The 27,043-nt window shown below is 45.0% G+C and overlaps 1 protein-coding gene and 1 long non-coding RNA gene across 6 annotated transcripts in view; one reads left to right on the top strand and one right to left on the bottom strand.

Annotated features, from left to right (window-relative positions):
- The window catches only part of SP6 (Sp6 transcription factor), a 123,858-nt gene that overhangs the window by 4,445 nt on the left and 92,370 nt on the right, over positions 1–27,043 (top strand). For 2 of the 5 annotated variants that reach the window (XM_053266568.1, XM_053266567.1), the window contains exons 2-3: positions 3,887–3,978; positions 12,406–12,479. The exons of 1 other annotated variant lie outside the window; for it this stretch is intronic. The gene's annotated coding sequence lies outside the window, so the exon portion shown is untranslated. Of the gene's footprint in view, positions 1–3,718; positions 3,979–12,405; positions 12,480–14,308; positions 14,739–27,043 lie in introns of those variants that run through there. 2 more of the 5 variants (XR_008310584.1, XM_053266569.1) reach the window with 2 other exon arrangements.
- On the bottom strand, positions 1,307–18,480 carry LOC128332157 (uncharacterized). The gene is made up of 3 exons (XR_008310586.1): positions 18,268–18,480; positions 9,868–9,994; positions 1,307–1,499 (listed from the first exon to the last, which is right to left on the bottom strand). It is a non-coding gene; the product is annotated as an uncharacterized LOC128332157 (long non-coding RNA).

Genomic DNA, 27,043 nt, shown 5'->3' on the forward strand with positions numbered 1-27,043 from the left:
CCCCACCACTGTGAGGCCCCCCTGCATTTGGGGATGGGCCTTCCTGCTGCTACCCTGAACCTGTCGTGAACTGCCAAAAGTAACCTTACTTTAGCTACCAATGTGCACCACCGGGGGTGGGATGGGGGGGTGAGCCGAGCAGGGGGTGGAGCAGCCACTAGGCCTGTCTGTCTGGCCTAGTGGTCCTTGCAAACTGTGCCTCTCCTTGCAGTTTGCAAGGAGTGCTGGGCCAGACAGGCAGGCCCAGTGGCTGCTCCACCCACCGTGGGGCGGGGGGAGGCCTGCTCAGCCCACCTCCCACTCCCCGGGCACGCACATTGACAGCTAAAGTAAGGTAACTTTTGGTGGGGCGGGTGTTGGGTGGCAGCAGGAGGCCCCCCTGGTCCATTGGAGCCCCCTCAGACCTTGGTTAGAGTGCCTCCATGTTCACATATCGGTCAAGTTTACCATGAAGTCCCTGTGAACTGTCAGGGAGCACTTCACACACAATTCGGGTTTTTCACCCTGCATTAGAGTATAGCCCGATTTATATCCGGAGTAGAAAAATCCACTTTTTATGTCAGGTTTTTTTTTGGGGGGGGGGCAAATTTTAACACAGTAAAGCTTGCTGCTGGGAAAGCTCCAGGTGATCTTCAGCAAAATCTCTCTCAGCCCCCTATCTGCAATATGGGGGCTATAATACTCACCTTTCAGAACTGTTGTATTAGAAGATGATTACTGTGAAGTCCATTGAACATTTGAAATCATTATACAATTGCTAGGTTTTATACTATTCTTATTAAGGTACAGCAGGATGTTCTCCTGCACAAACCCTATTGAATTTAATGGGACTTGAAGCTCACAGTAATGTTTTTGTGAGGCTTCCATTCATTCCAATGGCGAACTTTCTTCTGGATTGTGTCTTAAGTTTTGTTTTTGTTTTTTAAATGAGTTTTCACATTTTAAAAGTTAAACTTGTGAACACTTCTGAATTTTAAAAGTGTAAATTTGATTCCTGATGTTTTGCCAGATTTTGATTCTGTGCAAAATTTGTTTAGATATCAATCCAATTCAAGAGAGTTCCTCAGGGAGAGGCATCAGAAGTACACATTATTGCAATCTGAGCATGCCAAAAATCATCCCTATATCAAAAACACAACTCGGGCAAAGCAAATGCAAATTGTGTACTAGGTAGGAAGAACACATGCCACTCCAGGGCACTTTCCAAATTAAACCCTACAACAATGTTACTAGTGTGCTTCCGTACTCCCCGTGTTGTGACACCGTAGTCCCTTCACTGACAGCAAGGTGCCATTCACATTTCCGATGCCTTATTTCAGATTTTATTTTTGCATTATAGTGCTACAACATTACATGTGCGTCACAAAAAAGTTGCTGTATTTCCTCGTTGTAGGAGTTTGAGATTCTGGGGGTCGTTTTCAATACGATCCTGCCAAGCCGAAGCATTTTACCGCTGTTGTTGTGTGTAACTGGAAAGAGCCCAGGCAAGCAGAAAATCCCTAATGAAATAAGTTCCAATATCCATTACAACTCTAGAGGGCACCAAATACTTTGAGAAAACACTAGATCACCCATGCTCAACTTTCCCTGCAGTGTGTGCTCCCAGCACTAGCCATGGTTATTATTTTGTTCACTACCAGTGTGCACACAGCAATGAAATGAGCTCAAGCAGCAGAATTTGAAAAGCTGAAGAAGGCTGGAGACCATGGGGTGGCTACCTTGTGGAACTGAGGCTGCAAAAGACTGTGGTACCTGGATAGGGAGGACCTATGGGTCTGCCTACGGTGATACCTACTCATGCTTAACTGTTGTTTGTTCCTTGACTGTTTTTCACACATGGCGTTTAGTTCATATCTCCTCCAGAATGGAGGTGTACATTCACATATCCACCAAATTGAGGAGAGGAGAGCTGGTCTCGTGGCAGCGAATATGACTTATTCCCTTAGCTAAGCAGGGTCCGCCCTGGTTGCATATTCCCTAAGGGGATATCCCCTAAGGGGAATATCTTATAATGTTCACACATCAAGTCCTGGGAGACTTGATGTGTGAACACTGTAAGATATTCCCCTTAGGGGATGGAGCTGCTCTGGGAAGAGCAGAAGGTTCCAAGTTCCCTCCTTGGCATCTTCAAGATAGGGCTGAGAGAGATTCCTGCCTGCAACCTTGGAGAAGCCACTGCCAGTCTGTGTAGACAATACTGAGCTAGATGGACCGATGGTCTGACTCAGTATATGGCAGCTCCCTATGTTCCTAAATTTACCCTGATGTCCCTGTGAGCTATCAGGGAGCACTTCACACACAATTCAGGTTTTTCATCATGCATTAGAATGTAGCCCGATTTATATCTGGGGTAAAAAAAATCCACTTTTTGCGTCGGTTTTGTTTTGCAACTTCGAACTCTCAGTAAAGCCTTGCAGAAAACCCACAGTAAAGCCTTCTGTGGGAAAGCTCCTGGTTCAGTGGACTAAAGGGAAAACTACTCCAAGGCACTGGAGCAGGGCAGATGGGATTGTGCATGTCCTAAAGCAGGCCTTGACAAACTTTCTTTGGATCAGCCCAAATGTTTAAGGGCCAGATAAAGGACACTTGATTAAATTACTGGACTTAATAGTGAGGGACGTTGAACAGGAAGAGGGTACATGGGTTTCCCCTTACAAGTAACATATTTATAAATGAAACAGGACTGTCTGGGACAAAGAAATCTTTTACCTCTGAATATCCTGATCTAGGCACCACAGTTAAATTTTTCGGCACTGTGGCTCCCTGGCACCTGGGATTTGTCAAGCCCTGCCTAAAGTGACATATACCACCCCATGTGTTGGACTTCACCTGTAGCACACTTGCCAAAAGGTCTGGTCACTACTCATGTTGGGAAAACGTGACCAGATTCAAAAGGAAGTGATAAGCTTCCTTTTGACAACTTTTTTTTTCTTGGAAAGCACAACTTTGTTGTTGAAAAGCAGTATATAAATAATAGTAGTAATAAATGCTCAAGAGGACAGGCTGTACAAGGTTTGCAAGACTGACTCTTCCTAGAACAAGGGGTCCTCATTGTTTGTAGCCAGTAGCAAGCCACATAAACCTCTGATTCTCGGGCACATCCAAAATGTAGAGTATCCCTCAATGTATTAAGTTACACTGAATGTCCCACCAATGTACCCCTCCGGTTCTGGCAACCGTGTAAAATGTAGAGTATCCCTCAATGTATTAAGTTACACTGAATGTCCCACCAATGTATAAGGTGCATTTAGTTGGCACATGGGAAAGGGCCTTCTTGGTGACCACACCTTTGTTGTGGTGCTAAGGAAGGTCTGCTGCTCCTTTCCTGTTGGTCTTTCCCCATCAGGAAAGTGAACATGCTTTCCACCCTCTAGAATGGTTGGTTTCTCCTGAATGTTGGCCATTGTGCACTGAATTTTAGACTGCTCTTAATCTGCTGCCCCTATCTCTGGTTTCAATACAGCTTTTATTGCTTAATTTACATGTTCTTTATGCAAGAAGAATGTGCATAATCTTTTATAAGCTGCCTGAGCATTATTTTTAAAATGTAAATACAGATATACTTTTTAAAAAAATTGCTGGTAATAAATATTGTACACTACCCACGTTCCGGGATGGTGAGAACTTCCATAGGCAGCAATACCTGGGTTTGGCTTCCTTTGGAAGAGAGATAACTGGATACTCCTGTATTTTGCAAGGGCTCTGTGGGCACCAGGAATCGAAATCGACTTGACAGGACACTTTACCTTACAAGTATTCAATTAGATCATAAACAGAAAGGAGCAGCATGCATGCTCCTACTAGACAGCAGGTCTACTTCTTCGCCTCAGAGAGAGATGCTGCACCTCAGAGGGCCTTCCTCTAAATCTCACCTCTTTCTCTCCAGCTGCCAACTGCTGTTTCTTCACACACCTAACACTGGCCTTTGTGAGGGATCAGCTCCTCCAAGCTCTGATGATGACTAAGAGAAATCTCCAGGTATCTCCCAACCAGTAGTTCCCAATTCCCATTAAGGAAATATCAGCCACCCCCACTTGGCCATTAAGATACAATCTGCTTAATAAAAGGATTATCATGAATAGCAGCAGTTATGATCTTTGAATATGGAGGGTACCCTTTTGGTTGTCATGTATTTGCCAGACACTTTCTTTGAAGATCCCACTTAGGCCAATCAGAGGTTCAGCTAGATCATGTTGGAGCCTGGTCCTAAAGGCCTTTTGCGTACACACACCTGCCCCCGCCCAATAAGCTGCAATGGAAAGTTTTAAAAAAACTGGAAACTTTTAAAAAAATCTTTTTGAGAAGAGATTCTGAATAAGATACTGAGGCGGTTCACACAGTTGCTGTGAAGATCAACGTGGTCTGCGGGGAGAGCTGGCTTAGCCTGCTCTCCCTGCATACTAGCAGCCACTTGTAGCTGGGTGGCCTGATCGGCCATCCACATGTCTGCCGGCTCCATCACAGAGATCCAGAAGTTCCAGGATGCCCCGCGCGATGCCCCCAGAAGTTCCAGGATGCCCCGCGCGAGTGTGTGGGGCATCCTGGAGAGATCCCTCAAGCCAGTCGGAGGTCTACTCATGTGTCACTGTGCACCATGGCAACACACGAGCAACCAAATGAGGTTAACGGAGTGCTCACTCCATTAACCTCATTTAAGGGGAGGGGGAATTAGGTGGGCTAGCCGCCTTGGGACCACCAGGCTCGCCTGTGAGCCTGGTGGTTCCCATGATCCCTGGAAAGCGGGCTAAGCTCTCTTAGCCCGCTTTCCAGTGATCGTGGGAATAGCCTCACTTCCTACTGACTTGCAGAGAGATACCATAATTTGCATGGATAATCCTGCCACTTAAATTAGCTGAATGCACTACTTTTTACACCAGAATATGCTCAGGGAAAGGTGGGATTTTTAAATTTTCATTTTAGAAGGAATTCTGCACAAGAAACTTCCCATTGACATGAGCTGCACATACCACATTATTGCATGGGGGAGAAACAAAGTAAAGAAACTCTCCAGAAGGCAGGAGCAGGGGGGAGAGATGCATCAGAGGTGGCTGGAACCAGCTTTCGAGGCAGCAAATCTTCTTCCAGATTTTCTGGCTCTGTTGGGCAAGGCAGGCAGCACTGCAGCCAGCCCTCATTGCCTGACTCGCCATCGCTCACACAAGTCGTGCCAGCAGGCTTGACCACTCGCCATGGCATGGGCAGGCCACTCAGCATTTGGAACCCCCCCCCAAAAAGCCAGCATTTGGAGACACCCCCCAGGCCTTCCAGGGACTGGATCTCTGCCCAGAAGACCAGTCCAAAGTGCGCCACTGAAGCCAATTGCCTTGTCAGCATCTTGTGAGAGCATGTTTTGTAGGAATCCACTGCCAGAACATGTGATGATGGCCATGAGCATAGGTTTGTCCAGGCTGCACAACCTTGGCATCCAGCTGTTGTTGGATTACAGTTTGCAACTCCATCAACCCAAGCCAACTACAGCTGGCGGGCCAAAGTCCAACAACAGCTGGCGGGCCAAAGCTGTGCAGCCATAGTCTAGTCTATGCATACAACAGAATGAGAGGATAGAATCCAGAGGTGGTAGTTTGGATTGTAACATTGAGGCTGGAGGTGGGGGTGCCATTTTTGAATTCCACCATGTTAAAAACAACATGTAGTTTAAAAGCTGGCACATGAAGGAAAAATATTCTGTCCCAGTCCACAAGCTGCTGTGTTTGTTTTCTGTTTGCAGGTTAGGTTTTTGGTGTGTGTGTGTGTGTGTGTGTGTGTGTGTGTGTGTGTGTGTGTTTTTCCATGCAAGAGAGTATTCAAGAATGTGGTCTTCTACCTGCAACCTGAAACTGTACATTTCATTCTTCCACTGTGTTAGGAACACAGGAAGCTGCCTTACCAAGTCAGACCATTGGTCTATCTAGCTCAGTATTGTTCATGCTGACTGTCAGTGGCTGTTGCAGGCAGGAGTCTTCTCCAGCCCTACCCGGAGATCAAAGGATTGAACCTGGGATCTTCTGCAGAAAAGCTGCTCTACCAATGAGCTAAGGACCCATTCCCCCAAAAGCCTACCTGCAGCTCCACTGGGACTCAAGCCTGGAACCACTGATGCCCTTCACTCTCTAGAACTCCAATGCATCTTCCAGTGTGCCATGGAGACACCTAAGAATGATGTGTAGTTGGCAGGATTTGAACCTGTGTGGGGAGACATCAACTAACTTGGTAGACCCCTGCTAACTTGGCAAAGAGGCACCTTTTAATGTGGTGATTCTCTTTATTTAGCAGGGGGAGAGTAAATGGCCCTATCCACCCCCAGCACAGTACTTCCAGTGACTGTTGCTGGTGTCTATCTTATGTTTCTTGTTAGATTGTGAGGCCTTTGGGGACAGGGATCCATCTTATTTGTTTGTTATTTCTCTGTGTAAACTGCCCTGAGCCATTTTTGGAAGGGCGGTATAGAAATCAAATACATCATCCTCATCATGGGATTTCTAGTCCATCTCCTTAACCGCTTGACTTCCTAGTTCTGCTGCATGTGTAGACCAGGCTTTAGATCAGGGATTCTCAAACTTGGGTCCTCAGGTGTTATTGGACTTCAACTCCCATAATCCCCAGCCTCAGTGGCCTTTGGTTGGGGATTATGGGAGTTGAAGTCCAATAACACCTGAGGACCCAAGTTTGAGAATCACTGCTTTAGATGTTGTTGTGTACTACCTAGTAGTCCTTTATGATTCGCTTGATTATAACTTTGTCCCAGTAGGGACCCTGCAGAGAGTGGGGGTAGAGTCAGAAAGAAAAGGGAGAGAAAGGAGGAGGAGAAAATGGAGTTGTGACTGGAATAAGCAAACATAGAGCCGTTTCTCAAAAGGGGCGAGGGGAGGAAGCCTCAAAATGTTTTCCTCCCCCACGTACCATCTCCTTGACATTGTTGGGCGGTAAATCACCTACTCAGATGACTGCCTGCTGCACTCGTTAGCACAGAGGTCTGGGGGCCGTAAGGCCCCAGGAACTCCCATAATGCACCACGCATGGTGCATTATGGGGAGCTTCCCAATGCAGGCCGGGAGGCTACTCATGTGTAGATGCTATGCGCAGCCGCACGGCACCAACACACGATCAGTTAGCCAAGGGTAAGAGAGCGCTCGCCCCCTTAACCCTGGCTTACTGCTGGGGGTCCCTACAGGGTTTGTCACTGCGCTGCCACTGGGAGCCGCGTGATTCCCACGTGCAGCAAAGACTGGTCTTGGCTGCCTAAGCCCAGTCTTTGCTGCGTGTGTGAACAGCCTCCTAAGATTACTTTGTATTTATGAGGGAAGCAGCTATAAAACAGATGGCTTTCCAGCAGGATTAAACAAATAAATGGAGGACAGGTTTGCCCTTCTTGTGAGCTTCTACAGCCACCTGGCTGGCCTCTGGGGGAATCAGAAAGTTGGGTTCCATAGGCCCTGTCTGTGATGCAGAAAGGCCAGTTTTGATCTTCTGAGGCCTGATTATACCTTTGAAGGGGGTTGGACAGTTGACACTCAGATCTCGGCACTGGCTTCTTGAGATTTCATGTGGAAATACAAAACGTGGGTGAGGATTTTTCTCGTCTTCTTCTGTTGCTGCTTTAGAAGCTGCCAACTGCTTGGTGTCTGGGAACAGGCATCACAGGAGTGGACATTGGTGTCTGGGAACAGGCATCACTGAGAATCATGTCCCTTTTTACAGCCTTTCAGTCCCTGAGATGCCTCAACTGCAGCTCCATTCCAAGTGGAAATGGAGACCACAGAGCGTTGCTAAGAGTTTACTAGGAATCTTTGATCTAGCTTCAAACAGAAAGAGGAGGCTCATAAGGTTGGGTTTTTTCCCCGTCTTTCATTTTTACAGACCTATTTCTTCCGCACCTTCTCTCTACCTCCCTTCATGATCTGTTAGAGAACACAGAGCAGGTTCTGGCTTGCCCTGCAGCCATGGGGTTGAGAGATGACAAAGACCTGTTGTGGGGCCAGCCAGATACAAGGGTTTTTAAAAGCTGCTTGCATGCATGCGTGCCATTTCATAGCTGTTCTGACAGAGAATCCCTTATTATCTGAGCCTATGGTTTGCAAGAGAATGCCCTCTCTTACCACTTCTTTGCAAGCTTCAGAAAATGTAAGAACCCAGGAAGCTAGCTTATACTGAGTCAGGCCGTTGGTCCATCTAGCTCAGTCATGTCTGTTCTGACTGACAGCAGCTTTCCAAGCTTCAGGGCAGAAATCTCTCCCTCAGCACTACCTGAAGTTGCCAGGGAGTCCACCTGGGCCTTTGCACATGCAAGCACACCTTACTTCAAGCCCAGTTCTCTTGTAACACAGAGAGACAACCTTACCATGAGGCAAAGTCAGGCAGTGACTGCCCAAAGAAGATGGCACATGGCTGCCACTAACACATTTCCCTCCATACATCCCTCCAATAACATTTGATGCAGAGGTCCCAGGTCCAATTTCTGGCATCTCCTGGTAGGGCTAGAAAAGACTCCCGCCTGAAACCTTCGAGAACCCCTGCCAGTCCCAGGGCTGTTCAACTTTGGCCCTCCTGCAGACGTTGGCCTACAACTCCCATCATCCCTGGCTATTGGCCACTGTGGCTTGGGATTGTGAGGGTTGTAGTCCAAAAACAGCTGGGGGGCTTAAGTTGAGCAGGCCTGGACTGTCAACAATACTGAGCTAGATGAACCAATGGTCTGACTAGGTATAAGGCAGCTTCCTATGTTCCTATGTAATGGCAGCTGAGTTTGGGTGGCTAGGTGTGGGAATGACTGATTTAGCCCATGATGGGGCACAGGCCATTGGGGAATTCTCCTGCACAAATCCATTGAAATGAATGGGAGGCGCCATGCAACAGCTTAGAAGCTACTTCACACATTATGTGCCTTCCTACACAGAGATGATGGGGGATGGGGCTGCAGCTCACTACTTTGTGTCCAGAAAGTCCCAGATTCAGTCCCTGGTATCTCCAGGCAGGGCTAGGAAAGACCCCTTTCTGAAACCACGGAGAGCTATTGCCATCAGAGTAGACAACACTGAGCTAGATAGGCTGATGGCAGGGATGTGCACAGAACCGCAGTGGGGAGGCTCGAAGGCCGTGGAGGTGCTGCTTTAAGAGCAGGGGAGGGTGCACTTACCCCTCCCACTGCTTCCCCCCCCCGCCCCCGCTGGCGCCCGTTTTTGTAAAAGCCCATCTGGGCGGCAGTGTACCTCCCTGCTTCCCCATTGCCTCCGTTGTCTGTATATGACTAGAAGTCTCCAATGCGCCTGCACCGTGCACACTCCTGTGCCGGTGCAGACAGCTGCGTTGGGGACTTCCGGTCATATCCGGGCAATGGGGCAGCAGGGAGGTACGCTGCTGCCCCGATGGACTTTTACAAAAACGGACACCAGCGGGGGCGGGAAGCGGCGGGAGGGGTAAGTACACCCTCCCCCGCTCTTAAAGCTAGACACACCCCTCCGCAGTCGAACCGGTTCCATGCACATCCCTAATGGATGGTTTGACTCGGTATAAAGCAGCTTCTTATTTGCCTATGCTCTTTTGTTATTATTATTATTACTATTATTATTACATTTATATCCCGCTCTTCCTCCAAGGAGCCCAGAGTGGTGTACTACATGCTTTAGTTTCTCTTTCACAACAACCCTGTGAAGTAGGCTAGGCTGAGAGAGAAGTGACTGACCCAGAGTCACCCAGCTAGTATCATGGCTGAATGGGGATTTGAACTCGGGTCTCCCAGTACAAGTGCTTCTTTTGCAAGGAGTACGGAGGTTAAGAAAGAATGGTGCATGTCATCTTCCCAGCCTGTGTTCTTTTGACAACAATAAATATTCATGCCATACTAGTAAAGTTGTACACTTTTCTACTTACACCGAGGTGAATGTATAAGAAGAAGTTTGTCACGCAGCCCTAATAGAGATGGGGGGAGTCAGCAAGACGGAGTTAGATTTTCCCAGCTGGGGAACTACCTGGATTCAAAGGCTCCTGAGCACAGCACCTGGAGAAGGGTTAAGCAAAAGGGGTCTTTAAAGTGGTTATGCCTCCCACCTCCACCTGCCCACATCCTTCCTTTTGTGTGCATCTGTGAAGAATGTGGGAGGCCTCTTGATATGGACCTGGGGAAAGTGTGCCATGGAGCTCCACAGCAGCTGATGGTTAATCTCCGGAAAAAATGAAGTGGCAGGGTTTAGACCCACCCCAAGGGGCCCTTTTCTCCCAGGGAAGGCCAGGAGGAACACATTCCTCACTTGTACTTGTTGCACAAGGAGCTATAAATTGGGCCCCATCCATCAAACTGCCAGCCCTCTAAACTCTTTCTCTCTCTCTCTCTCTCTCTCTCTTTCTCTGAGGGGAGGAAGTCACACCAAACTGTAAATCTCTCCAACTCCCTGGGGCCGTTCCGGAAGGCAGAGATTCATTGGAATTAGAGCGTCAAGCACCCTCTGTGCATGCACTGCTAACCATCATTCCCTGTTGCTGGGGGGACCCCAGCAACAGGATCCCGGGGACCTCTGAGATAATGCCCAGCACCCTCACACAAACCACCATTCCCAGGAAGTGTGTACTGTAGGTATGTCCCCTGTGGTCAGCAGTATGGAGATATGTGCAGGGCTATAACTCGGCGACAGAGCTCATGTATATGATCTGACTCGGTATGAGGCAGCAGCATCAGATGCTCATATGAGTCAGGAAGCAAATCAGGGCTTAACTCCAGAGCCTGTTTTAAGAACTATTCAACTGCCTTAATTGAGTCAGACCATGTGCATCTATTCTTTATTTATTCAAAATATTTATATTCCAACCCCTCCAATACGATACTGCTTGGGATGGCTCACAAACACAAACGAAACAGATAAAACAATACAAAATTAATAGAATTCAGTTAAAAACTAAGGTAATGTAAAGTGTGCCATCAAGTCAATTTTGACTCCTGGCGCCCACAGAGCCCTGTGGTTTTCTTTGGTAGAATACAGGAGGGGTTTACCATTGCCTCCTCCCACGCAGTATGAGATGATGCCTTTCAGCATCTTCCTATATCGCTGCTGCCTGATATAGTACCAGCGGGGATTTGAACCGACAACCATATGCTTGTTAGTCAAGCATTTTCTCACTGCACCATTAGGTGGCTTACTACCCAGTTAAAATCAGATTTACAGACTGAAATGTTACTGGAACAGACAAAGAATACAAACTTTAAAAGCCCCTATAAAAAGATGGGTTTTCAAAAACTCAGAGGGAGGGAGCATGGCAAAGATAATCTGGAAGGGCATTCCAGAGCTGAGGGGCCACAACCAAAAAGACCCTGTCTCTAGTTCTCACCAACCAGATCTCAGTCAATGGCAGAGGTGCAAGCAGGGCCTTAGATGTACAGAATAATGTGTGAATTTAGCCCACTGTTGTCTACTCTGGCAGTGTTGTTTCTCAGCCCTACTTTCTTGAGAGCCTTTTAACTGAGGTTTGAATTTACAATCCTCTGGATGCAAAGCATGTGCTGCACCACTGAGGAATGGATTATTTCCAGATAGAGGGCTTTTTCACTCAAGCTTCCACGGGCTTGTGTAAGGAACTGCATGGGGAGCCACAGCTGCATGTCTATACCACGTAGTTCTTACACTAGCTCATCTCACTGTTCTGGGATGTTCTGGAATTTAGTACCCACCAGGGGCAGAGTGTTGAGAGACATTACAGATTGGGGTCCTCCCTGTGTTTCCCACTAAATTTTGTTCTTTTTAATTTAAATTTTGTTGTGTACTCCTGGCTTGCTCAACTTCTGTAGCATTTCCCCACCACTGTTTCTTCTGAGACTCCCACGGAGCTTGGATTAGAAGAAACCATGGCTGAATGTGGTTTTCAGAGCTCCCTGGTTCTCTTGCTAAATCACTTCTGAAAATCTTACTGAACAAATCACTTCCTGAAATCATGCCTAATTTTTCCTCTTCTGCTTTTCCTCCTCCTCCTCCTCTTCCTCCTCTTCCTCCTCCTTTTTATGACAGCTGCAGTTTTATATGCATTTTCCTGAGAGTTCCATAGAATTTAGTAGGACTTCCTTCTGAGAAAATATGCATCTAATCTGCGATTGAGATAGTTTCCTACTTTTTATTCTGTTTAATGGTAAATGGCTGCACTTGTACTTTTTGGCTCATTATCCCAAATATGGGTGCAAATACTATTTATTGTGCAAATACTATTTATTTCTAGATCTAGATCTAGATGTGGGGTAGCAGCGGAGTAGAAGGAGGTGAATCACTTAGGTGTTATTGAGGCTGAGTAGAGAGGTATGGAGGCAGCTGCTGTTACTACACTCAACCTTTCTCGCCTCCTTCCCCAGGCCATAGGCGATAATAGGCCATAGGCGATAATAGAAAATCACTAAAATGCTTGTAACTGATTTGTTATTTGTCAAAACAGGATGAAAATGGCAGGCATCGTTGATGCTTCCAAGGCAATTATACCACACAAATTTCATGCAGATACATTCTGAGGTTTGTCTGCACTTTTCCTTTAAAGTTTTAGGCTTGACTTTTGCCATTTAAATCCCTGTGTGTAGGCATGCCCACGAACTGCAGTTCAAGCACAGTTCAGAAGTGGGGAACAGGAGCTTTAAGAAAGAGAAGAGCAGGTCCTTAGCTGTTCTCTGCCACCCCATGCAGCTTCCTGCTGGGGTGGCCTTTGTTGCAATAATCCCTGCGCAGCACCAGCTCACACATGGCGTCCACACAGGGATTCTTGGGACGTGCACCGCCCCAGGAGGAAGCTGCATGAGGTGGCAGAGAGCAGATAAGGACCTGCTCTCCTCCTTCTTAAAGTTCCCGGTCCCCACTTCCAAACTGTGCTCATACTGTGGTTCGTGCACATCCCTACCTGTGTGATCACAGCAAATTGAAACAATTAAACAATTGCTAATGCCCCATTGATGTTAGTGTCTCCTGGTTGAAACACTGCATCAAAAGCAGCAATAATCAGAGATGTGGGCTGGAAATTTTTCCAGCATGGGAAGTTTTCTGGGAAATTTCCCCATGCATTATTTTGGGGGGGGGGTTGAAAATGTCCCATTTCGAACATTTCCACTTGGATACTTGAAACATTTTTGAGATGCAGTGAGGGGGAAGATAGTATGGTGGAGGTGCTTTCAATTGTATAAACAGGTCAAATAACATGCCAAATCAGATCACAACCTTTTTTCGGTATCAGGAAAATTTGTACAGTAAGTTTTTTAAAGGAAAAAAAATGCAAACTTTATGCAAATTAGGGATAAATTTGCTTGGCTTTTTTTTGGTGGGGGGGATTTTCCAGTTCAAAAATTTCCAGAAAACCCACATATTTGGCAATGATTTTTTGAAGGGACGGGGGGGGGAGGGGAGTGGGAGAAGGCTTCTGTCTCTAAAGGCTTAAAAAAAAAGCTAACTTACCAAGAGAAGTGCAGTTGTTAATAAAATCAATAAAAATGAAAAAATTAATTAAAAGGGACCAAGAAATCATAATATAGATCAAACTAACTTTGGTTAAAAAAAGAAAATGACTGCACCGGGCAAGAACTGGAAGAAAGTGCTCTCAGTTGCAGAAGTGAAGGAGTGTGCAGGGATGTACTCTTGGGTACCAACCCTCTCATCCATCACCACCTAGACAGATATCCACTCATCTACACATTGCACTATGCTTTGTCTTCACCTTTTCCTCTTTGTACCAGTACTTCCCCTTCTGTGATTGAGTTAGAATAAATGTAACAATAACAAGACACTGGTGGTTCATGGATTGTCAGGCAAATCACGCACCTGTAAGAGTCAGCAGGCAAGCAGGAATAAATGCCTGTGAGTTTCTCAGAGGCATCTGGTGGGCCAACTTGTGAAACAGGATGTTGGACTGGATGGACATTGAACCTGATCCAGCATAGCTGTCCTTATGTTCTTAAATCACCATCCAGAAAGAATCATAGCCCAGTGCTAGGGATCCGAACTGGTGACCTCTGGCTTGCTAGTCAACTCATTTCCCTGCTGCGCCATTTTGGACACTGAGCTTAACGTCTGTTTGTAGGGTAGTTGTTGTTGTTGCACAAGGAAGCATCCAGAAATGTTATGATTAATGTCTAAAACAAAAGATGTTGAGGCTTATTCCTACCTCTCTGACTTAATCCTACCTCTCTAATTAGAAACATGACCTTAACATGATTAGAAATCATGTTTCTAATCCTAAATATGTAAAAGCTGGTTGTAGTTGATGATGACAGAAGTAAATTCTGTGCATGCACAGAGATCTCCTTCCTTATTATTACTTCATATGAATCATGACTTGGCTGAATTGTGTTTCTTTTAAGGCATCTGTCTGGAAAATAGATGGGTTGGACAGAACAAAAGATATAATAACAGAGAAGCCATCAAGAGCTCTACATCTGATTTTGTGGGAGGAAAGCTAGACTGATAGTAACGTTCAAAGCTCACTCTTGGAAACATTAAAGATTAAAGTCCTATTCAGATATTACATTGTATATCTGTACAGATGTCTGAACATGTACTGTACAAGATTTTGTGTGAATGACTGTACATGCATTTTAAAAGTGAACCTGTATATAGGCTCTCTCAATGCAAGGTACAACTAGGAAACGTACTATTGTATGTAAATTGAACATAATGTATAAATAGCTATATGTATGTATGGGCCTGTACTTGCATATACTGTACTCAAATTGTATGTGTACTGAACAGAAGATAATAGGCTACTATTTAAAAAAATGTATTTTAACAGCACTTGTTGCAATGACTTTTAAAAGTGTCATAACAACTGCAGCAAATCAACACAAATCAAGTCATAGACTTTTAAATGCATCAAAGGGCCAGTTCAGACAATAATTTCTCCCCAGAGCCAGCCCATGTGATTAAGAAGGCACAAGGCAGTTTAAGTTATATTTTGAAGCAATATGTCTAAGTTGGATGAAAGAATGGATTACATTAAAAAACTCAAGATTGTTGGATTTGGAAGGATTCGATATAAGATATGGTTGGCATGCATATCTATTTTATGATAAGGTAAAAGTAAATAAAGATTTCTTAAATCATTATACTAGAAAAAGTCTATATATGGTATGGATGAAAAACAAACTTTTGTTAGAACCAAAAATTCCACTATGGGTATCTCCACTGGAAGTTATATCTAGAAAACAGAAAAATATGCAGCAGACATGGCCCACGTATCAACAACTGCTTGTTCTTCAAGGCACAAAATATGAACTCAAAAAGCTAGATCTTATGCAGGGCTGGAATATCTCTTGGTTTCAGTACCATCAGATCAGTGCCTTATTTAAGCAAGATTACAAAAAAGGCTTCAACCAATCAAAGTCAGAATTTGAACAACAGTTGTGTGATAAGGAAGGAAAACTAGTCTCTAGGATGTACTGTACGCTCTGTTATTATTGAAAGATACAAGAATGGAAGCAGTGAAAACTTCTATGGTAAAATGGGCTCATAAAATATTGACTTGGAGAAATGGGAAAAGCTATGGATAAAAGACATGAAATATACTACCTGCTCTAGTTTAAAGGAAAATAATCTCAAGATGATGTACAGATGGCATTTAACTCCCAAGAAGTTGGCCTTAATCGACAAGAACATGCCAAATAAATGTTGGAAGTGTAAAAAAGAGGAGGGTTCCTATATACATTTATGGTGGACTTGTAAAAAGTCTAAAGGCTATTGGGACTTAATTTATAATGAGCTCAAAAAAGTGTTTAAAATGACTTTTCCCAAGAGCCCAGAAACAATACTATTAGATATTGACAACAATGCATTGCCGAGGAAATACTGGATCCTCTTTATGTATCTGACAGCAGCAGCAAGACTGACATTTGCCCACAAATGGAAAGACAGTCAATGCCCGAGTAAAGAGGATTGGATACTTAAAGTATTAGAATTGGCAGAAATGGCAAAATTAACAGCATTATTAAGAAATAAACTTGAAGTATTTAAAAGGGATTGGGACCCTCTTCTTGTTTATCTAAAAACACATTATAAAATGGATTTTTATCAGGCCTTCGAGGGGTAATAACAAATGCTTTAAAAATGTCCCAGAGTTGATTTCTGTATGATTTATTGTGGGGAGAATGATGAAACTACAGGCAAGACCCGGGTATTGTTACTGACACTTGTTTTAATGATGAGATGGAAGTCCTTATGTGCTCTTTCTCCTTTTTCTGTTTGTTTTTTGTTTTATTTGTGCTTTCCTTTCCTTTTTGGTTCTAACAAAAGTTTGTTTTTCATCCATACCATATATAGACTTTTTCTAACATAATGATTTAAGAAATATTTATTTACAATTTCCCTGGCACATTCTTCTATCATGTTCAGGTGATGGCTTATCTGAACTGCCACTCTACACATGATACAAATACTACTATGGTGTCCCTCAGGAATTCCATATTGTTTCCTATGCTTTTTAATAGCTGTATGAAACTGCTGGGAGATTTAATGCAGGGTGCTATCAGTGTGCTGATGACATCCAAATCTGTTTCTCCGTGTCAACATCATCAGAAGAAGGCATAACCTCTCTAAATGCCTGCCTGGAGGTGATGATGGGCTGGATGAGGGATAACAGACTAAGACTGAATACAGATAAGACAGAGGTACTAATTACGTGAGGTCAGAACTACAGATATTATTTTGATCAACCGGTTCTGGATGGGGTCACACTTCCCCAGAAGGAACAGGGACACAGTCTGGGGGTGCTTCTGGATCCAAACTTCTTCTTAGTGTCTCAGGTTGAGGCGGTGGCCAGAGGTGCTTTCTATCAGCTTTGGCTGATACACCGGCTGCGACCGGTTCTTGAGATAAACAACCTCAGAATAGTAGTACATATGCTGGTAACCTCCAGACTTGACTACTACAACGTGCTCTATGTGGCGCTGTCTTTGTACATAGTCTGGAAACTGTACCTTTGTACAAATTCCAGAAACTGCAGTTGCTACAGAATGCAGCAGCCAGGTTGCTCTCTGGGTCATCTCGGAGAAACCATATTACTTCTATACTAAACAAGCTACACTGTCTTCCAATAAGTTTCTGGGCAAAATACAAGGTGCTGATTATAACCTATAAAGCTCTAAACAGCTTAAGCCCTGGGTATTTAAGATAATGAAGCTACTCACATGACCACATGAAAGCGGGCTAATGCAGACCAGCCCACTTTTGTGCAGTCGTGAGAATCCCTGGCTCATGAGCAAGCCCGGTGGTTCTCTGGCAGCTAGCCCACCTAACAACCACTCCCCTTAACCCAGGTTAGTGAAGCGAGTGCTCCGCTTCTCTCAGTTGTGAAAGGTTGTCAGGTAGTGAGATGTTGCAGCAACTCGCAAGGAGACACACACTGGGAGGCTAAAACAAGCCTCCCACACTGGGGGGTCTCCCCAGGATGCCTCACACACTCCAGAGGCATCCAGAGGCTAGGAGGCCTCCAATCCCCATCGCCCCTACCGGCTCCATGATATGGGCGGCCAATATGGCTGCCTTGGGCGAGCACTCTGCTTGTGGGCTAAGCCTGCTCTCTCCGCACAAACCCTCCCCGTGCTTCACACTAATCGTGTGAAGTGCCTCAGTGTCTTCTTCGCTATGAGCAAGGACCAGTTAGTTGGCCATTTATATCGAAGCTCCTGAGAAATAATCAAATGTAGTTGGGGATCATATGAAACATCCCTGGGAGCAATATGAAATAGAGAAATTGGTGTTTTCCCCTTAGGAACAACTTGACCTTTCTATATTTTATATACATCACAAGGGTTTTTGCTAGGCCTGTCGATTTCAAGATGGTTTTTGGACCTGTGGGTAAGATCAACACCTGATAAATGCTCAGGAGGAATACCAGAATAAATCAACATCTTAGCAGGCATGTTAGTCCTACAGAACATACACAGTGAGTGAGGCTGTAACTTCCTCTGGGACTCTCAATTTTCAAGATGCAAGAGGGGTGAACTTTCCGATCTTGGCTGGTGCCAGTGGTCAGCAGGATGGGTGTCCACAGGACTTTTTCAGCAGTGGGGGGAAGGGGAAGCAAAGGCTGCAATCCTATAACCACTTATCCAGGAGTCAGCCCCACTGAATTCAATGGGACTGGCTCGATCCTGGGATGCAACTGTTCCCTCTTGTCCCCACTTCTGGATGCCCATGTTCAGCAGTTGGGCAGCTGTTAAGGGACCCACTTTCTGAGACTCAGTGCTGCTGTCTTGATTTACACTCAGACCAGAGAATGACAGATCCAGCTACATCAGAGGTATCCCCACCCCAAGCAAGAGCATACCTCAGGGATGGCAAGAGACTCAAGGACACAATCTCAGCTGAAGCTTGCAGCCCAGTTTTGCTGACCCTTGTGTGAGGGGAGTTTGTACCCCAGAGAATCCTAACCCTATTGCAGTTCTTGGGGCTCTGGGACATCTTGCATCCTTTGCTATCCTCCATTGCCATCAACTGCCGTGTCTCTTTTCCACTCTTTTCCGTGTCTCTTTTCCAGCAGGGCTTTTAAAAACAAAAATGTAGAATGTCACAATGGTAAGCAAGTGCAATTTGTGCATGTGCCATGTGCTGCTACAGTGCACACCTGTGCATTTTCCTTGTCTGTACACACATACCTTGTTGCTTAGAGTCACAACATTCCATGACATTTAGAAGCCTACATGGGGTGGGAGAAAATCCTCAGAATTGGGATTTTGATGGCACTATTGCTGAAGAGTGTTGTACTCATCAGCAAAGACTCCGTCCGGGATAAGGCCTTATGGGGGGCTGGCCCTCACTATCCCGGACTGCAGCGGGACATTTTGCAGGGCCTCCAGGCCAGGCCCACTGCAGAGACAGCTAATTTAAGTGGCAGGACTGTCCATACCAAATGTGATATGTGCAGGTCAGTAGGAAGTATTAATAATAGGAAGTATTAATAATTTCTTAGAAAGAAACAAAACAAAACAAAAAGTTTCCAGCTTTCCCTGAGCATGTTCTGGTGTAAAAAAATAGTGCATTCAGACAATTTAAGTGTCAGGGCTGCCAATGCAAAATGTGATATGTGCAGGTCAGTGGGAGGTATCTTATTCAGAATTTCTTATAAAAATCCCAATACATACATACATACATACATACATACATAAAAAGTTTCTAGCTTTCCCTGAGCATGTTCTGGTGTAAGAAATAGTGCATAATAGGAAATCCGGTCCAAAGGGCGCCACTAAAAGTAAAGGCCCACTGAACGCAGGAAACCTACTTCCAAATCAGCATGAATGGGATCAGGCTGCACATTAGACGAATCCCAGAACCAGCTTCTCACCAAAGAAGGTATTAAAGCATGCCCAAGTTATTGTTATGTTAATGACTGACATACTGAGCAAGGATGTGGCCTAGTTTGGTGAGGGTTGTGCAGCCCTCAAGGACATCTTTGCAGGTGGCACAGAGGGCTTCCTGGGGAAGGAGAGAATGTCAAAAATCGCTACTTCCCTGTTGCATTTAGCTGCACTGGTGCATTTTTGCTCTTCATGTCAGCCAATACTGGGTATTTTTAAAACAGAGTAAAAAAAGGTTTAAACAGGAACTATGTTTATTGAAATCTAGACCAGAAAGGAAGGAAGAGAGCAACTGACAATTTGGGGAACCTTAATTTGCCCGAGAAGTGGAACAAAGATTGGCCAGCAGAGGGTACTCTTAGTCCTTCTGGATGCTGGTGGTCTCTTGGACAGTCACCAGTTGTGTGTATGAACTAATTTCAGTACAACATGGTCAGACGCTCTTACCAAATAATTCATCTGGTGATGAAAGATGGATTAAGTCTTGGGCCATCACAGGGAGCTGACAACTCACCCAGTGGGGATCAGAGCCAAGTGTCAGCCAGGAAACCTATTCAGTGGATGTGGCTTCTTCTTTTAAATGAGTTTATTCTACTAAAGGATTGTTCTTTGACTACTGATAGCACATGTTCAGGTTTGCAGCCATGAGGTCTAGAAACTTGCTTGCCTTATTGGAACAAAAGCTGAGATTTGCCACACTCAAGACTCTGAAAGCAGATATTGGATTCTGCAATGTGTTCAGGACATGGTTGCACATAATGTGCACAGGCCAGCTGGCTGTCTTTTGAGCCAAACTGTTGCTGCTTTATCCCGCCCCTGCCCCCCACATATATCTTCCACAGGCTCATCTGCAAGAAGCTGGGCAACCCAACATTACATGCCCTGCCTCTTTGGTTGGCACATGGCGTCTCTTATTAACAGGTTCATTCTATGCTGGGCAATGCGCTTGGCTGAACAGGGTTGGCCCTGAGAATCCCAGCCTGGCTATAAATATTTTCAGTCTTAATTGCAGTAAATTATCAGATTACATGGGAGACTCGGCTGGCTCTCAAACCAGACAAGAGTCACTGCATCTCTGAAATAATTGGCAGGGAGTGGGACATCTGCTTATTGCATGGATGTGTTTGCACCTGAGACTGTGATATTTTGCTTCAACTATGGTGCATTCCAGCCCCATAGCCAGAAATGTGGGTGGAATTGGGAGTGGGGGGAGATCCATTGTACATTTTGAGTGGGGAGTGGTTAATGCAAAACTGCAAAAAACTAAGTGCAAAAAGCCTAAGTCAGAAATCCTGTGCGCACTTGTGTGGAAGTAAGCACAGTTGAACATAGTAGGATTTACTTATGTGTAAACATGCATAGGATTGGGCTGTAGCATGTTAAAATTGAAGTTACGTATCATTTATTTTCATAGAATATAATTTTATTTTAACTATATCAAGAAAAGAAATGTCAGGTATAGTAATAGGTTGCATAACCTTAAGTCAAAATTCTATAGGCCACCAAAGCAACAAGTCTGCTTGGGAACAGCATTTGTTAAATTATTATTAACAAAGGAGCAAGGTAATGAGCAAGCTAATGACCTTTGTGCAAAAAACATAAAGGCTGACATACTGCACAATATTATGCACACGTAACACTGCATTAGTACTGTTGTGCAAGAGTGTTCCTGTGCAAGTGCAAATATTGCACAAAGTTGTACAGTAGTCCAGCCATTGGGAATAATGGCCATATATTTCACAACTGCATTTGCACTATTTTTTGTGCTTGTGCAAGAGAGCTCTTATACAACTGCACAAAAGCAGCATTACAATGCATGCATAACATTGCTCAGTATGTCAGTCACTTTTTCTTCTAATCTCAATTATTTTCAGCAGCATTTCCACTAGTTCTTTTCCACTGATTTACTTCTGGAATTGCCCCTGGAAATGCTCTTTCCCCATGCAATAGCCAATAGAGATCCTTCAGAAGCCCTTTACCCCACGATTGTTGCATTTCTATGTGCAGATGGAGCTAGGAAGGTACAAGGAAATGCAATTACATTGGGAATAAATGCACTGGGAGTTATTCACACATGGCTTCATGCTGTGGGGTAAATGTTGAGCGAAGCCACTTCAAATTACACTCGCAGCATTGCAGGAAGCAGCCCCTCCCCTCTGCTCTCGGCTTTTATTTTGGTGCAGGTTCACATTGCATGCCTTTGTGTTTTCCTTCTAGCCAATTGAGGGCGGGTGGGGAGGGAGAGATTTCTAAAGCCTATATCTGCTTTCTTAAAAAGGAGTATATCCCTCTTATCATGTTAATTATTCTACATCAGTGCCTCTCCCTATCTGCTCTGGCTTTTTCAGAAAAACTCCTTAAAACCAGCATTTTAAACACCCTGAAATACATTTAGAAAAATTCGAATTTGGAAGACAAAGCCCAATTTGTGTGTGCAGTGCTTCCAAGCATCTCAACTGGACTTCACTGTATGTCTGGCTGGTGTGTGAATGCACACACTCTGTTCCGGAGGAGATTCGGGGTAACAGCTCTGTCTGTAAAGCCTCCTGGTGTCATCCTGATCCCTCTGACAGATGTGTATTTGTGGTACTGGTAATTTAACCTGTGCTTTCCCTTGTATTATTTCAAATGAATCCTAGGTTTTATTTATGGCGGAGTTTTATTGTTTGTCTCTCTAGAGACTGTACAACCCCTAAAAATGAATAAAAGCTAACATTAAAAAAACAATCAGATGTACATAGTGGAACATTTACAGTACAAAAACTGTATTATCTGGGCATGCCCTCAGAACATTGCTTGAATTACGAGGAGGCCAGAGGGGGCACATTCTCCTTAATTGTCAGTTCTCTTGAGTACTGTTTGGCCTGGTTCACACACTCATTCAAATCTAGGTTTAATTTGGGTTCCTGACATTAGCGTGATTGTGTGAAACCATGCCAAGGCAGGACTCTTAGAGTCATTTTGGGCCATAAACCACCTTGGAGTGGGTTCACACAATCACACTATTGTCCGTAACATTAAACCTAGATTCGATTGATGGTCTGAACCAGGACTTTTATCACATACCCACAGTCACATGCCCAATATCTTGGAAAACGATAACTACAGCATTCATGCTACCAGCTGAGTATGTTTACCCAGCATAATGTTGTACCTATGTGGTCCGGAAACAAACATAAACTTCAAGATTCTCTGCACTTTTTTTTCCTTTGGTGGGGGCTTATTGCAGATCCTGGACTATAAATGTTGTTAGCCTTCTGTGACATCTGCAGTTAAACAATGTCATTCTCATGTCCTTTCCTGTGGGGCTGGGGAGGGCTGAGGGATGGCAGGAGCTTGCCTGCCTGCCCCCCCCACCCCCCGGATGAGCAGCAGCTGTCTTGGGCTCCGCAGTGCACCCACATGAGTGGTCAGGGGCATAGCTAGGGGAGAGGGGGCCCGTGTTCATCCCTCTCTCTGGCGGCCCCCCAGAGTGAGGGAGATAATGAAGAAAATAGGGAGGGGTGTAGCTGGAGGGCCCTCAGGAGCTGGGGGCCCGTGCTCTTTGAACCCTTCCGCTCAATTATAGCTATGCCCCTGCGAGCTATGCACCTGCGAGCTATATATTAGGGTGCTGTGGCAGCGTCCCAAGCTGGGATTGAAAGTTCAGTAGAGCAGCTACTCTGCTCTGTGAGGACACTCCCCAAGCTCCCGGCTCGCTGCCCAAAATGGTGGCGGGCCAGTGGGAAGTCCAGCTATCCAGCGGTGATTGCACACACTATCGCCTGCTGAGGTAGAATTAACTATTGGTCCACTTGACCTTGGTCAAAAGCTAGGAGCAAAGTCAGGCTACTCAGGACTGGAGCAGCTGGGAATGGAGGGCTCCCGGGCCTCCAGACTATACGAGCTGCCTGGGGTAACCCAGGTAGCTCCTGTCGTGTGAATGGCCTCAGTGCATAACAATAAAGCTGCTGTATGACTATCCATCTGAGGTAATTAATAGGATTTTGCACATATTATCAGGTTGTTTGATGCACACCCCTACCCCAGAACAGTAAATCCTGATTGTTAGTTCTGTCTTCAGATTGTATTTGTGGGTCTGTCCATTCAGTGTAATGCAGTGAAGGGTGTTTTCCTTTTGGGAAACGAAGTCACACATTGAATAAAGACTTATCAACAGACACATTTGGAAATCTGTGGCAGAATCAGGAACTTCACCTGGATCTTTCGAGGCCTAAAGCTAACTCCCTTCCTAACCACTAAAACAAGGATGGGGTAAGGAGCAATTTCAGAATAATTTTCTTAATTTTCCAGAGGTATGATGACTTGGCAGTGGATTAAACCTTCAAAACCAAGCATCTGCCGGCAGGGGACACTTGTGGTTTTTGAACTCAGATGAAATTGCTCATATGGTTTTGGGGTTACCTCTCCCACCCTAAGGGCTAGAAACTTGCTCAAGACAAAAGAGGAAAAGAGGATGAAAGGAAGGAAGGCATTTCCAGGCTACTTCTAACTAGGTTTAATGTAGATTGTTATTGTTATTATTATATTATTAATTCACAGTTCTTAGCAGCTGTTTTTGTCTATTAGAGTGAGAGCAAGTGAGATTATATTTTGATTGAACCAACTAATCACATGCATAAGGATCAAGTGTTATCTGTTGGTTTTGATTTACATTCTAAGATCTCCCAAATCTCATTTAGCACTTAGCACCCTTGCTTTAAGTTCCCTTCTGTGACATCCGAGCAGCGAAATCAATGTAAGGCAAAGGAGTTGTGATGCCTCTTTCTGCTTGAGCCCACTCTAGTGCCAGAGCCTATCACCCAGTGACATGAAGAGACAATGACAGGCAGACAGGTCAGAAGACTGTCAAAGTTAAGAAGTCAGAGAAGGCAAAGGGGGTTCCAGGACTGTCAAGAGGTTTTAAGAATGCTTGAGCTTGCTATAATTCGTCCATGTGAGAATCTGTGCATATTACTACCTTGACCTATTTGTACTAAATGGATGCTGACATGCTTTTATTGAAAATGTCAGAAGTAAACTTTAAAGTCATAAAGCAACAACAACAACAATAATAATAATTTAAAAGACTAGTTTGATACAGGGGCATAGCTACAACTGAACATGGGGCGGGGGGAAACAAATGTCTTGGCCCCTGAGAGAGTGGGGCCTGCTGGTTGGGTAACAAAGTTGTTGACTTCAGGCAACAGATTTCAGATGGGGGGGCACTTCCCTGCCCTCAACACCCATCATTCTGTGTGTGTGCTGCTTCACCCCTGGCATTTCTGTCCTTCATGCTGTTATAAAAGGTGCAGGAGTCTTGCCAGAAAGAAGTGACAACTCCACCTGTCTCTGACCTTGCAGGTTGGGGTGTTGACCTGCAAGATCAAGCTAGGTGTGAGCTTTTCAAATGGTGTTGCTGTGTCTCCTTCCAGGTATGCCTGGAGTCTGGTTTGGTTTTCAAAGGACTAGGAGCCCAATAATGCCCCATAATAAAAACCCAGTGGAGTATTTATAATGAATAATATACACCTCCTGTTATTTACCTAGATTAGAAGAACTAGTTCAAGGCTGAAAGTAACCATCAAGGGGCAATGGTTGGACCTAGGACAGAACACCACAGATGTCTGTGGACTGGAACCCTGAAGTCCCCTTCCCCCACAATCCAGATCCCATTCCACACACACACACACACACACACACACACACACACACACACACAAGATGCAAATGAGGGTCAAATGAACAAGATTGTCAAGGCTAATCATATGCTTTCAAGTTATAAAGCAACATTATAAAGCAGCCTTTCAAAAAGAGAAAAGGTTTCATGTTTTACTTAATACAGTTGAGTGTTCTTTGTTAGTGATATTGATACAAACATGTAGTTTGGCCCTCAATCATGCCTGGGGCACAAACTACTTGCGAACCTTCTCATCAATGTGTGGAGGCAGGGTGTGTTTGCCAGCTAATGAGGGGAAGAAATTTTGCACATGTTTAGAGGAACTCTCATCCAGTGATGAAAGCTAACGTTATTGATTGCATCCAGTGATGAAAGCTAATGTTATTGATTGATTGATTGATTGATTGATTGATTACATGTTTAGGTTGCCTTTTGTCTTTTGATCCCAGAGAGGCATAAAAAGAATGAAAACATCAACACCAATCAGTTAAGAAAACAACAATAGCTCTCTTCAGGCTTTAAAAAAAAGTGTCTCTGTACTCTCAGCCTGAGGGAGGCTGTGACTTTGATTTTTTTTTAAATTTACATTTTATATCCTGCTCTTCCTCCAAGGAGCCCAGAGCGGTGTACTACATACTTAAGTTTCTCCTCACAACAACCCTGTGAAGTAGGTTAGGCTGAGACAGAAGTGACTGGCCCAGAGTCACCCAGCAAGTCTCATGGCTGAATGGGGATTTGAACTCGGGTCTCCCCGGTCCTAGTCCAGCTAGGAAAGAGGATACCATTCCTTATGGAACATCCTTGCAATCAAAACAATCCCACCAAACTACTTTCCTACCTGCCAATAAAATAATAGTCCCCACCTCAATAAGATATTTCTGGTACTTGCCTTTCTCCCTGTCCAAGTCCCCCACTGTACTCTTCTCCAGTTAGCTTCTGTGAATATAGGAAAGATACGTCTATAAATTAATGGCCAAATTACAGATCATGCCAGATCTCTCAGTTGTTTTATATAGATTTAAAACAGCAGTGTATCTGTATATGAATACATAGGAACATAGAAAGCTGCCATATACTGAGTCAGGCCATTGGTCCATTTGCTCAGTATTGTCTACACAGACTGGCAGCAGCTTCCTCAAAGCTGCAGGCAGGAATCTCTTTCAGCCCAGGGAGATGCCAGGGAGGGAACTTGGAACCTAGATGCTCTTCGCAGAGCAGCTCTATCCCCTGAGGGGAATATCTTACAGTGCTCACACTTCTAGTCTCCCATTCATATGCAACCAGGGCAGACCCTGCTTACCTAAGGGGACAAGTCATGCTTGCTACCACAAGACCAGCTGAACTGGATCAAACCACAGTACTGGTGGGGACCCAGTCTTTTCCTTGTAACCATGGACTGGATCAGGGTGTGCCTCAGAACCAAGCCTCACCAAAGCTCAGCCTCAGAACCTGCTCTGAATGCCAGCAACCAGCCTTGATGCATGTGAAAGCATATACAGAGCCCTTTCTCGCGATCTGTGAGAAAGGGCTTGAAGGGGCAGGGGAAGAAGACCCCAAAAGCTTACCTCCCCCACAGACAACCTCTGTCGCGGATTGCTGGGTGGGTGGATTGCCCGCCCAGACGATTGTTGGCTACTGCCAGCAACAGGGAGGTTTGGGGGCCAGGAAACCCCCAGAACTTCCATAACGCACTCTGCGATTGTGCAGTGCATTATGGGGATTCCCCCAATGCCAGCTGGGAGCCCCACAGTCTCCCAGCAGTTGCTCCCTTAACCTCATTTTAAAGGCAGGCTCCGGAGGCGGGTTTGCTGTGGGGAGCCACACAGCTCCCAGCAGTTCTGACAATCAGCTGGCACCAGGCTTGCCTTTCTTAACCCGATTTTGGCTGTTCAGCCTCAATGAGTGCCTTCCCTTCCTACCAGTGGCAACAAGAAGCCCCCCTATACACACATCTTTGGGATTTAGGGTTAGGCCTTGGGAAGTGAACTTTACTTCCAGGAAAGCTTATGCTTCAACATAAGCTTGAACATAAACATTATGCTTCAACATCATGTATCTGAAATGTACTGACAATTGGACAGAGATTACTC

Source organism: Hemicordylus capensis, chromosome 6 (genome assembly GCF_027244095.1).
Source record: "Hemicordylus capensis ecotype Gifberg chromosome 6, rHemCap1.1.pri, whole genome shotgun sequence".
NCBI classification, from domain to species: Eukaryota; Metazoa; Chordata; class Lepidosauria; order Squamata; family Cordylidae; genus Hemicordylus; species Hemicordylus capensis.